General features: G+C 41.6%; 1 protein-coding gene across 4 annotated transcripts in view; it reads left to right on the forward strand.

The window, feature by feature from the left end:
- The window catches only part of LOC112228036 (zinc finger protein 438), a 100,007-nt gene that overhangs the window by 35,242 nt on the left and 52,349 nt on the right, over positions 1-12,416 (forward strand). The window contains exon 2 of one of the 4 annotated variants that reach the window (XM_024393161.2): positions 7,056-7,332. The exons of 2 other annotated variants lie outside the window; for them this stretch is intronic. The gene's annotated coding sequence lies outside the window, so the exon portion shown is untranslated. The remainder of the gene's footprint in view (positions 1-7,055; positions 7,333-12,416) is intronic. One more of the 4 variants, XM_024393163.2, reaches the window with a different exon arrangement.

The raw sequence follows: 12,416 nt of genomic DNA on the forward strand, positions 1-12,416 counted from the left end.
TGTTTATTGTGAAGAACATTCACCGGGCACACGCACCTGAATGCACTCATGACTCCTTTCTATGCGCACCAAAATGACATAAATATTGATACATTACTAGCTAAAACGTTTAATCTGTAAAAAATGACAAGTTAAAAAGTGGGTAATGTTGATTTTCAGAACCAAAGCGGGGAGACAAACAGGCTACATTGCCCCACCTAATCTGATAGTGGTAGGCGGGTACTAGATGGCTAGTCTCCCTTATAGCTCGGATCAGGTGCCGACATATTACACACACACCATCGACATACAGTGCATTCGGAAAGTATTCAGACCCTTTTTCCACATTTTGTTGTGTTACGTCCTTATTCATAGTTTTGATGTCTTCGCTATTATTCTACAATGTAGAAAACAGTACAAAATAAAGAGAGAGCCTTGAATGAGTAGGCGTGTCCAAACTTTTGACTGGTACTGTATATATTTACAAAAAATATATATGGGGGATTGGAAATGATGCAGACAATTACATTGATGGAAGCTGCAATCTATCTGCAATATTAAAGCTGATATACCCCCTTTGTCATTATGGGGTATTGTGTGTAGATTGAGAATTTTTTATTTTGTAATCAATTTTAGAATAAGGCTGTAACGTAACAAAATGCAGAAAAATTCAAGGGCTCTGAATACATTCCTAGGAGTGAAGCGGTTCACAAAATTCACGGTTCAGTTTCGATACATCAACAAAATAAATGCCTGATGTAATGTAATTGGTATTTAGATTTTCCCTTTAATATAATAGTAAACATGGGTAGCTTGAATTCACAGGAACATATGGAAACAAAGGGAGAACAAAAAACCGCAGTGCTTGCCTTATAACATGAAATAAAATAGCCATTTAAAACAGAACTTCAACAAGAGCGCATAGTCCAACAGCATATATCAAAATTAAGTCACATAGCAGTGCCTTAAAGAAAATAGGACCACTTGAAACACGTTACTTCCAAAGAAGGGGGAAAAAATGATTTTGTACGGGGGGGAAGGAGTATTTTCTATTTTCCATGTTTAACAATAAAAAACATTGGGTGGCTTCGTTTTTAGCAGCATAGGGATACATACACAAAACAGCAGTGCCTGCCTTATCACGTAAAACAATGAAATACTAATTTAAAAAACATCAACAAAAGAGTGCATAGTCCAGCAGCATATTGAAAAATTGAGTCCCATAGCAGCGCCTTAAACAAAATAGGACCCCTTGAGACTGGTTACTTAAAAAAAAAAAAATATATATATATATATATATATTTTCAGTTTTTCTTTAAGAAGATTAGTCTATCCACATTATTTGCGGTAGATTGGCTTTCTGTGACAGTATCAGCCACTGTGGTGAAATACCCTCTCGCTAGGGACATAGGTCCCAGGCACTAACATGGCAACATGAGAGTATATTAATTTGTCTTCCACCATGTAGGTGGATCAGTGGATCAGCATCCAGGGGAATACAGTCCACTTCCCTGTATGCGGTCACCTCCTCCTCTATGACCTTGACCTTTTGACTTGGTTCCCTGCTCTGAACAACTCCCAAAAAAGCTCAGCCAAGGCAGACATGTTGGCTCCTGTGGTATCTATGTCTTGACCCTGCAGAATTAAATTAGATAAAAACTACCGTCTCTGAAGTGGCTTTAAAAATATGATTTGTTGTTTGAAATATTTCAGACACTATTGTGACAATTACAATTATTCTTTATAATTGTTAAATCACAAATTAATAAAATAATAAATGTCACATTAACAAAATGAATACAATACCTGTTGTATATTGGTCACAATCTCTGCTGTGAGTTCATCGTAGACTCTCAGACGAGCAGCAGCATCCAGGTGCGGTAGGGACTTGAACCGGGGGTCCAAAGCGGTGCTCTTGTGTAAGAAGTCTTGGACACCAGGGTCAGCATATCTAGGCTCCAGGTTAACTCTGATAGCAGTCTTGACATCCCTTATTGCAGGTTCATCTTCATCAGATGTCACCATTGATTTCAGGACCATGAAAACTGATGGAATGCTCTCAGTGCATATCAGTGTTGTGACTGTTTTGTGAGGTTTGCACACTTTGATAACTTCCTCTGCTCGTCTTGTCATTTTCAGACAAAGTCACAATCTTTGACATTTTTCCTCACATCTTGTTCAGTCAGTGTAGAAAACACTGCAACTTTCTGCTCAAGGTATCGCTCAACAATGTCATGGCTTGAATTCCATCTAGCAGGGACATGTTGGATTAGTTTGTGGTTTGGCAGCTCCAGCATCTCCTGTTTTGTCTTGAAAACATGTGTAGCAGTTGTGCTTTTGTGAAAGGATACCACCTTCCTGATCTTTGCTAGGAGGCGAGAGATTGGATTCACTGACATTGCTTTTTGAGATACTAGATTAATAATGTTGAGCATACTGTAAGCTCCCCCTGTGTTACAGTAAGCACAGTCACATGACTTCCATAGCATAGAGTTAGTCAGAGTAGGACATACTGGTGATGAGTGTTCTCTGCCTGTGTTATCAATAAAACCTCTGTTTCCTAATATGCCTTAATTTGTTTGTGCATCGGTAAAGTGCCAGAACATTTTCCCTTGGCAAAAACACATTTGATGTGTATGGAGACCAAACCAATAGGGAATTTCATATATTAGGCTAGAAACGGCAAATGTTGTTTAAACACCTCTTTTAATGTATAAGTCTAACTATATATCCTATTTTCTTTTTTTCTACAGTTCGTACTTTAAATGCAGACAGCCTTTCGCTCACATAAGTGTGGATTAGAAATAAGTCAAATTGAAAATATTTTTCCTCGTGGTTTTCCTTTCGTTCCTCTGGCAGGCAGGAAAGGGTTAATCTCCATGTTTCCTGCCTTATTCCCAGTGCTCTTGCTATGTTCTGATTCCCTTCTTGATGTTCAACATTCCCAGGCTCTTATAACCTTCTAGCTAGCCTGCACCGGCCAAGAGTTGTCCCAGGTGAACGAGTGGGCGAACCTCCTGTTTTTTAAGGATAAAATCTCTTCAGTTTCTTTTTTCCCCTGTTGGAGTAATGCAAAAGCATTCTCTTTTTTTTGCATGAATTTCTTAGAACCACGCCATGGGAATGCATGTTTCCCGAACCATGTTTTGTTGAATTGGCTTAGGTCTATAAAACCATACTGTAGGTATGCAAGCCTTGATTTGACTGGAAACAAGAAATGCTGAACCTCACTAGTAGCCTACACTGTGTCTGAGCCTATGCATTGCACTGAGCTGGTTTAAGAACTTCTAGGGTTGGTAAGGTAGATAAGCCCAATGACTGAGGCCACTCATTGACTCAGCCTAGAGCTGTCAAAATGAATAATGTGTTGCATTGGGGTCGTTGACCACACCCTTAAAATGTCAATGGTGTAACAGTTAAATTACAGTGGTCTGAAGAGAGCTCAATAGTATTCATAGAATGGACCTATTATTGAAATTACACCCAACCTGTATTCAAGAGTGTGCTGTGTCTAAGCCGATGGCGGGCACAACAAACATCTCAGATGCGAAAATGTATATACATTTTTTACACGTAAAAATTCTTAACCGCTTAAGCCGTGGGGAGGGGTGGTTGTAAGCTGACATATGAAATTGTTTTAAGAATCATTTGGCTATTAGATTTAGAATTGTAGTATAAAAACCTCAACCTCATGGCTTGGTTTTTGCTCTGACATGCACTGTCAACTGTGGTACCTTTTTATATAGACAGGTGTGTGTGCCTTTTCCAAATCATGTCCCAATCAATTGAATTTACCACAGGTGGAATCAAGTTGTAGAAAACATCTCAAGGATGATCAATGGAAACGGGAAGCACCTGAGCTCAATTTAGAGTCTCATGGCAAAGGGTCTGAATACTTATGTAAATAAGGTATTTCTGTTTTTTATTTTCAATACATTTGCAAAAATTTGAAAACCTGTTTTTGTTATTGTGTGTAATCAATTTGCGGATAAGGCTGTAATGTAACAGTGTGTAAAACGTCAAAGCGTCAATATTTTGCGAATGCACTGTATGTTAATGTTGGTGTGGTGCTGGAGATTATGAATATGAAGGTGATAATTTTAGAACTGTCCTTAAAGTAATTGATGTTAAAGAAAAATGTTTTTTATTCAATACATTTTTTTCAAGAAATTATAAAATACTGTACTTTGACAAACCTGTTTGTAAGCTTTTAAAATGATATCAAACTCAACCGTTAATAGTTTCCAGTAATGAAGACATGGATGTGGTGGGGTATGCAAAATGAGTCAACTTTGAGCACCTCTATCTCCTGAATGATGTGGCACTTTCTGACTATTTCTACCATGAGCAAATATAGTTGAAGTCAGAAATTTACATACATCTTAGCCAAATACTTTTTTCACAGTTCCTGACATTTAATCAGAGTAATAATTCCCTGTCTTATGTCAGTTAGGATCACTACTTTATTTTAAGAATGTGAAATGTCAGAATAATAGTAGAGTGATTTATTTCAGCTTTTATTTCTTTCATCACATTCCCAGTGGGTCAGAAGTTTACATACACTCAATTAGTATTTGGTAGCATTGCCTTTAAATTGTTGAACTTGGGTCAAACATTTCAGGTAGCCTTCCACAAGCTTTCCACAATAAGTTGGGTAAATGTTGGCCCATTTCTCCTGACAGAGCTGGTGTAACTGAGTCAGGTTTGTGGGCCTCCTTGCTCGCACACGCTTTTTCAGTTCTGCCCACAAATGTTCTATAGGGTTGAGGTCAGGGCTTTGTGATGGCCACTCCAATACCTTGACTTTGTTGTCCTTAAGCCATTTTGCCACAACTTTGGACGTATGCTTCTGGTCATTGTCCTTTTGGAAGACCCATTTTGCAACCAAGCTTTAACTTCCTAACTGCTGTTCTGAGATGTTGCTTCAATATATCCACATAATTTTCCATCCTCATGATGCCATCTATTTTGTGAAGAAAACCAGTCCCTCCTGCAGCAAAGCACCCCACAACATGATGCTGCCACCCCTGTGCTTCACAGTTCACAGGAATGGTGTTATTCGGCTTGCAGGCCTCCCCCCTTTTCCTCCAAACATAACGATGGTCATTATGGCCAAACAGTTCTATTTTTGTTTCATCAGACCTGAGGACATTTCTCCAAAAAGTAAGATTTTTGTCCCCATGTGCAGTTGCAAACCATAGTCTTGCTTTTTTATGGTGGTTTTGGAGCAGTGGCTTCTTCCTTGCTGAGCGGCCTTTCAGGTTATGTCGATATAGGGAATCGTTTTTACTGTGGATATAGATACTTTTGTACCCGTTTCCTCCAGCATCTTCACAAGGTCCTTTGCTTTTGTTCTGGGATTGATTTGCACTTTTCACACAAGTATATTCATCTCTAGGAGACAGAATGCGTCTCCTTCCTGAGTGGTAGGACTGCTGCGTGGTCCCATGGTGTTTATACTTGTGTACTATTGTTTGTACAGATGGACGTGGTACCTTCAGGCGTTTGGAAATCGTGGACTTGTAGAGATCTATACGTTTTTTTCTGAGGTTTTGGCTGATTTTCCCATGATGTCAAGCAAAGAGGCACTGAGTTTGAAGGTAGACCTTGAAATACATCCACAGGTACACCTCCAATTGACTCAAATAATGTCAATTAGCATATCAGAAGCTTCTAAAGCCATGACATCATTTTCTGGAATTTTCCAAGCTGTGTAAATGCACAGTCAACTTAGTGTATGTGAACTTCTGACCCACTGGAATTGTGATACAGTGAAATAATCTGTCTGTAAACTATTGTTGGAAACATTTCTTGTTTCATGCACAAAGTAGATGTCCTCACCGACTTGCCAAAACTGTAGTTTGTTAACAAGAAATGTGTGGAGTGGTTGAAAAATGAGTTTTAATGACTCCAACCTATGTAAACTTCTGACTTATATATGTGGTCAAAAAGTGATTGAAATCAATTGACTAGTTTAATTAGCCTAGCTGAGAGGTTCTTTTGACATAGCAGAACCATGTCCTTGAATAGAAAATGTACTTAAATGTATGAGAATCAGGTATGGCTATGCTTAATTTCAATGCATCAGCTACACCACAGGCTCCAATTTGAATAAAGATCAGATCGTCCTTGATAATTTGCAAGCCTCATAGATTCCTCCTCTGTAATTGGAGACTGTTTGCCAAACATTTCTTCCTGCATCCAAACATATCTGCAGGAACATTCCCACGTTCTTTCTTTCTTATTTTCTCCCACAACATTTTTTTCCCACGCCATTCCATCTCTCTCGGGACACCTGATAGACGGACCGACGGACATGTTTGGGCTGTGTTCACGTTGTCTTTTCAAATAAATCAAGCCCAGATTGGAATAACAACAGGAGGGGCTTCTCGGCATAGACCATGGACCTCACCCAGGACCCAGGAGCAGACCTGCCAAGGAAGCCTGTCTATATTTAGCCTAGTGATGCTCCAGTTAATTGCCTTCCTTGGCCTAATCATTTACAGGCTACAGGAGCAGCTCACAAATGACTGCAGAGGCCAGAACACTCCTAACCCTGATGTTAAGATCCCAACATCGACCGTGATCTCAGAGCTCTACATATAAGACTGGCAAATGAGGGCATTCTTTAGACTTCATCTACCATCTTGGATCTGAGTCTGGCTGCAACACTCCTACTTTGCATAAGTCCCAATGTTGCTGTCTCATAGAAAAGCGTTGTTCTCAAGATCTAAATCAGCTGATTGTGATCTTGATTGTGATATGTAAGCCAAAGCCATGTATGATAACAGACTATAGGTATACTTCAACAGTCCAGTGAAACACACTGAAACTGTACTAACAGCAGCACTAACCCACACAACTTTAGCACAGCTATGACACCGGAAGCAGCTCCCATGTGGGCTCCATTAGGACTGATGGCAGACCAGACCTGGCGGTATGGGCTTGCCCATCCCTCGCTATCTGGTTGCCAATATAGGCCTACAATGTGGCGGTGTGCTGGTTCTGGTGGCAAAGTTTGCTTACCGCTCCAGGTTATTCTTTTTACCCATCCCCCTATGTGTGTTGTGTTACAGCAGCGTTTCCTGTGTGATTCCTGTCCCCACTCTCGCCCTCGGTGAAGCCGCGGACACATGATCGTCAGGGGTTGCGGTGGGAGATGGTACATAGGAAGAGCGGAGAGGGAGAATTCCGAGAGGGGGCCTTGCCTCGAGCCTTATAAAACACCAGGAAAGAGGCTCTCCTTCCTGGTTGTTCTCTCACGGGAACTCTGGTAAATCTGTGGCCTCCCAGGCCTTTCCAAGGGCATTTCCATCACATTGGATACCTGCCTGTGCCAGGTTGGTGGAAAAGGTAGGAATAGTTTTTGGTGCCATCAATTAGTTATTGAAATGTCCTGTATGTGTAGGGCCTGCAGTTTTTCCTGATCTTGCCCTATATACAATAGCCTACAATGTCATACATACAGCACCTTCAGAAAGTAAAAGCAAGTCTTTAGGCATTGTTTCAGGCTTTTACTCTGAAAAATGAGGGAGAAACACCACTTTCAATGAGAGGACAGTGGACATTTCCAGACATGAGTCCTGCGCATAACCAAGCCTTTCTTGTTTTTCCTTTTCTATTGAAGAAGCTATTGTCCGGTTGAAATATGATCGGTTATTTATGACAACTACATTAGGATTGATTATAAACATCGTTTGACATGTTTCTACGAACTTTTATGGTACTTTTTTTATTTTTTTGTCTGCCTGCTGTGACCGCGCTTTGTTCCAATGGATTACTGGGCAAAACGCACCAACCAAACGGAGGTTTTTGAATATAAAGAGGGACTTTATTGAACAAAACAAACATTTAATGTGTAACATGGAGTCTTGGGAGTGCAACCATATGAAGATCATCAAAGGTAAGTGATACATTTTAGCGCTATTTCTGACTTTTTTGTTACTCCTCTACTTGGATGGTTACTGTTTGTAATGATGGATGTGTATTATGTATTTCTGTTCTGTTTTTGAATTTGGCGCTCTGAAATTTTTCTGAATGTTGGCCAGGTGGGACGGTAGCGTCCCACAACCACAAGAGAGGTTAAACAGCTTGGAAAATTCCAGAAAATTATGTCATGGCTTTAGAAGCTTCTGATTGGCATCATTTGAGTCAATTAGAAGTATACCTGTGGATGTATTTCAAGGCCTACCTTCAAACACAGTGCCTCTTTGTTTGACTTCATGGGAAAATCAATAGAAAATCAGCTAAGACTTTAGAAAAAAGATTGTAGACCTCCACAAGTCTGGTTCATTCTTGGGAGCAATTTCCAAACGCCTGAAGGTACCACGTTCATCTGTACAAACAATAGTACGCAAGTATAAACACCATGGGACCACGCAGCCGTCATTCCGCTCAGGAAGGAGACGTGTTCTGTCTCCTAGAGATGAACGTACTTTGGTGCGAAGAGTGCAAATCAATCCCAGAACAACATCGAAGGACATTTGCGAAGATGCTGGAGGAAACTGGTACAAAAGTATCTATAACCACAGTAAAACGAGTCCTACATCGACATAACCTGAAAGGCCACTCAGCAAGGAAGAAGCCACTGCTCTAAAACCACCATAAATAAGCCAGACTATGGTTTGCAACTGCACATGGGGACAAAGATTGTACCTTTTTGGAGAAATGTCCTCAGGTCTGATGAAACAAAAATAGAACTGTTTGGCCATAACGACCATTGTATGTTTGGAGGAAGAAGGGGGAGGCTTGCAAGCCGAAGAACACCATCAAAACCGTGAAGCACGGGGGTGGCAGCATCATGCTGTTGGGGTTCTTTGCTGCAGGAGGGACTGGTGCACTTCACAAAATAGATGGCATCATGAGAAGGATAATGATGTGGATATATTGAAGCAACATATCAAAACATCAGTTAGGAAGTTTAAGCTTGGTAGCAAATGGGTCTTCCAAATAGACAATGACCCCAAGCATACTTTCAAAGTTGTGGCAAAATGGCTTCAGGACAACAAAGTCAAGGTATTGGAGTGGCCATCACAAAGCTCTGACCTCAATCCTATAGAAAACTGAGAAAGCATGTGCGAGCAATGAGGCCTACAAACCGCACTCAGTTACACCAGCTCTGTGAGGCGGAATGGGCCAAAATTCACCCAACTTACTGTGGGAAGCTTGTCGAAGGCTGCACAAAACGTTTGACCCATGTTCAACAATTTAAAGGCAATGCTACCGAATACTAATTGGATGTATGTAAACTTCTGACCCATTGGGAATGTGATGAAAGAAATAATTCTCTCTACTATTATTCTGACACATTTTTCAAATAAAAAGTGGTGATCCTAACTAACCTACGACAGGGAATTTTTACTAGGATTAAATGTCAGGAATTGTGAGTTACTGAGTTTAAATGTATTTGGCTAAGCTGTATGTAAACCTCCGACTTCAACTGTAGCTACGAAGTATATAGATAACACTATTTACCAAGAGTATGTCTATAGCTTATCATGAGATATTCTACCTCAGGCGAGCAAAATCTCGAGACTTCCTTACTATGAGATTTCGTGCACCGGCTGTTTTCAAATATACATAGACCATCACCTCTTGTCTTACCAGAGGCGGCTGTTCTATCCTGCCGATGCAGCGTAAAACCCGCCAGCTGTATGTTATTCATGTCGTCGATTAGCCACGACTCGGTGAAATGTAAGTTATTACAGTTTAATGTCCGGTTGGCAGTATGTATGTGATCATAGTTTGTCTATTTTATTATCCAATGATTTGTACATTGGCTAATAGGACCGACGGTAAAGGCGTATTACCCACTCGCCGTCAGATTTTTACAAGGCACCCCAACCTACGTCCCAGATATCTCCGTCTCCTGTGAATGACCGGGATGAGGGCCTTGTCGGGTGTCTGAAGTAAATCCTTTGTCTCAGACTCGTTAAAGAAAAATGATTCTTCCAGCATGAGGTGAGTATTGTGATCGCTGTACTGATATCGAGAAGCTCTTTTTGGTCATAAGAGACGGTGGATCTGGAGGATGTGATGATAACCTACTCCAGAACGCTCAGAACCTCATACTGGGGCGAAGGTTCACCTTCCAACAGGACAACAACCCTAAGCACACAGCCAAGACAACGCAGGAGTGGCTTCGGGACAAGTCTCTGAATGTCCTTGAGTGGCCAACCAGAACCAGGACTTAAACCCGATCAAACATCTCTGGAGAGACCTGAAAATAGCTGTGCAGTGACGCGCCCCATCCAACCTGACGTTGCTTGAGAGGATCTGCAGAGAAGAATGGGAGAAACTCTCCAAATACAGTCCAAGCTTGAAGCATCATTCCCAAGAAGACTCGAGGCTGTAATTGCTGCCAAATGTGCCTCATCAAAGTACTGAGTAAAGGGTCTGAATACTTATGTAAATGTAATGTATTTAAATGTTTTTTTTCTTCTTTAAATTAGCATACGTTTCTAAAAACTTGTTTTTGCTTTGTAATTATGGGGTATTATAGATTGAGGGGGTGAAAACATTTTTTTTTAATACATTTTAAAGAAGGCTGTAACCTAACAATGTGGAAAAATTCAAGGGGTCTGAATACTTTCCGAAGGTACTTTATTAACATGTGAATGCTTATGTAAATACGATTTTTTAAATTTTTATATACACTGCTCAAAAAAATAAAGGGAACACTAAAATAACACATCCTAGATCTGAATGAATGAAATATTCTTATTAAATACTTTTTTCTTTACATAGTTGAATGTGCTGACAACAAAACCACACAAAAATTATCAATGGAAATCAAATGTATCAACCCATGGAGGTCTGGATTTGGAGTCACACTCAAAATTAAAGTGGAAAACCACACTACAGGCTGATCCAACTTTGTTGTAATGTCCTTAAAACAAGTCAAAATGAGGCTCAGTAGTGTGTGTGGCCTCCACGTGCATGTATGACCTCGCTACAACGCCTGGGCATGCTCCTGATGAGGTGGCGGATGGTCTCCTGAGGGATCTCCTCCCAGACCTGGACTAAAGCATCCGCCAACTCCTGGACAGTCTGCGGTGCAACGTGGCGTTGTTGGATGGAGCGAGACATGATGTCCCAGATGTGCTCAATTGGATTCAGGTCTGGGGAACGGGCGGGCCAGTCCATTGCATCAATGCCTTCCTCTTGCAGGAACTGCTGACACACTCCAGCCACATGAGGTCTAGCATTGTCTTGCATTAGGAGGAACCCAGGGCCAACCGCACCAGCATATGGTCTCACAGGGGGTCTGAGGATCTCATCTCGGTACCTAATGGCAGTCAGGCTACCTCTGGCGAGCACATGGAGGGCGGCCCCCCCCAAAAATGCCACCCCACACCATGACTGACCCACCGCCAAACCGGTCATACTGGAGGATGTTGCAGGCAGCAGAACGTTCTCCACGTCGTCTCCAGACTCTGTCACGTCTGTCACATGTGCTCAGTGTGAACATGGTTTCACCTGTGAAGAGCACAGGGCGCCAGTGGCGAATTTGCCAATCTTGGTGTTCTCTGGCAAATGCCAAACGTCCTGCACGGTGTTGGGCTTGTAAGCACAACCCCCATCTGTGGACGTCGGGCCCGCATACCACCCTCATGGAGTCTGTTTCTGACCGTTTGAGCAGACATATGCACATTTGTGGCCTGCTGGAGGTCATTTTGCAGGGCTCTGGCAGTGTTTCCTCCTGGTCCTCCTTGCACAAAGGCGGAGGTAGCGGTCCTGCTGCTGGGTTGTTGACCTCCTACGGCCTCCTCCACGTCTCCTGATGTACTGGCCTGTCTCCTGGTAGCGCCTCCATGCTCTGGACACTACGCTGACAGACACAGCAAACCTTCTTGCCACAGCTCGCATTGATGTGCCATCCTGTATGAGCTGCACTACCTGAGCCACTTGTGTGGGTTGTAGACTCCGTCTCATGCTACCACTAGAGTGAAGGCACCGCCAGCATTCAAAAGTGACCAAAACATCAGCCAGGAAGCATAGGAACTGAGAAGTGGTCTGTGGTCACCACCTGCAGAACCACTCCTTTATTGGGGGTGTCTTGCTAATTGCCTATAATTTCCACCTGTTGTCTATTCCATTTGCACAACAGCATGTGAAATTTATTGTCAATCAGTGTTGCTTCCTAAGTGGACAGTTTGATTTCACAAGTGTGATTGACTTGGAGTTGCATTGTGTTGTTTAAGTGTTCCCTTTTATTTTTTTGAGCAGTGTATTTACATTTTCAAAAAATTAACAATGTTTTCACTTTGTCATTGTGGGGTATTGTTTGTAGATTACTATATATTTATTCTATTTTGAATTCAGGCTGTAACACAATGTGGAATAAGTCCAGGGGTATGAATATTTTCTGAAGGCACTGTATCCATCTACTTACCGTCATACCTGGCTAAACCACCTCCCCTCATGTACTTTGGGGC

Source organism: Oncorhynchus tshawytscha, linkage group LG29 (assembly GCF_018296145.1).
Source record: "Oncorhynchus tshawytscha isolate Ot180627B linkage group LG29, Otsh_v2.0, whole genome shotgun sequence".
NCBI classification, from domain to species: domain Eukaryota; kingdom Metazoa; phylum Chordata; class Actinopteri; order Salmoniformes; family Salmonidae; genus Oncorhynchus; species Oncorhynchus tshawytscha.